Here is a 1,340-nt window from a genome sequence, read left to right as displayed (position 1 = left end):
CAACCTGCTGGGCTCCGGCAATCCTTCCGCCTCAGCCTTCCAGTTAGCTGGAACTACAGGCGCGCGCTACCATGCCCGGCTAATTTTTTTGATTTATTGTAGAGACGAGGTCTCGCCAAGTTGCCCAGGCAGGTTTTGAACCCGCGGGCTCAGGCGATCCACTCGCCTCGGCCTCCCAAAGTGCTGGGATTACAGGCTGAGCCACTGAGCCCAGGCTATTTTCACTTTTACATCAACTGTAAAGAGGGATGACTTTAGTTTCACATTCCAAGGTTCCTGTTTGCATAAGTGAAGAGCTAAGAGCAAGCAGAAGGAGCCCTTGAAGACTGGAAGGAGTAGAGGAAGAATTCCCTCATGAGCTGGTGCCAAGCATTGATCTGCTCCCAAACTATATCCTGGAGGTGACGGTGTCTTGGATGGGACTGGTCTTGGGTGGCTGGACTCTGTACCTTGAGTCATGGCATGGGACTGGGGAGACACCTGGACATGCTTTCTCCCTTACCCAACAGGACCTTGCTGGGCAAGGAAGGCTTCTGGAGAGCAGTGAATTTTTGCCCTTTGCCCAACTGTGGTCTAAGGGTGTGAGAGGATGTGATATCACAATGGAAGGCCATGTAAGGTAAAGAACACCATCAAAGTATGGTACACCGTAGAAGGTATTCTTTCTTAATACTAAGTGTTTCAAGGTAATGCCACTCCTTCAATTCCTTACTTTTTTTTTTGAGTTGGAGTCTCACTCTGTCGCCCAGACTGGAGTGCAGTGGCTGCTCCCGGCCACCGCAGCCTCAACCTGCTGGGCTCCGGCGATCCTTCCGACTCTGCCTTCCAAGTAACCGGAATTACAGGCATGCACTACCATGCCCGACTGATTTTTTTTTGGATTTATTGTAGAGATGAGGTCTCACCAAGTTGCCCAGGCGGGTCTCGAACCCGCGGGCTCAGGCAATCCACTCACCTCGGCCTCCCAAAGGTGCGGGATTACAGGCTGAGCCACCGAGCCTGGCTATTTCCTTACTTTTTTTAAGTTGGGGTCTCCCTCTGTTGACCAAACTGGAGTGTAGTGACACACTCATGGCTCACTGCAAACCTGACTTCCTGGACTCAGGTGATCTTTCTGCCTCAGCCTCCTGAGTAGCTGGGACTACAAGCACATGCCACCATGCCATGGTAATTTTTTATTTTTACTTTTTGAAGAGATGAAGTCTTGCTATATTGCCCAGGCCGGTCTTAAACTTTTGGACTCAGGCAATACTCCTGCTTCAGCCTCCCAAAGTGCTGGGATTAAGGAGTGAGCCATGATAAGTGGCTGCCAATAAAAAAAATTTTTTTTTTTTTTTTTT

Source organism: Carlito syrichta, unplaced genomic scaffold, assembly GCF_000164805.1.
Source record: "Carlito syrichta isolate Samal-C Ts95f unplaced genomic scaffold, Tarsius_syrichta-2.0.1 Scaffold316039, whole genome shotgun sequence".
NCBI classification, from domain to species: Eukaryota; Metazoa; Chordata; class Mammalia; order Primates; family Tarsiidae; genus Carlito; species Carlito syrichta.
This window is presented reverse-complemented; position numbering follows the sequence as displayed.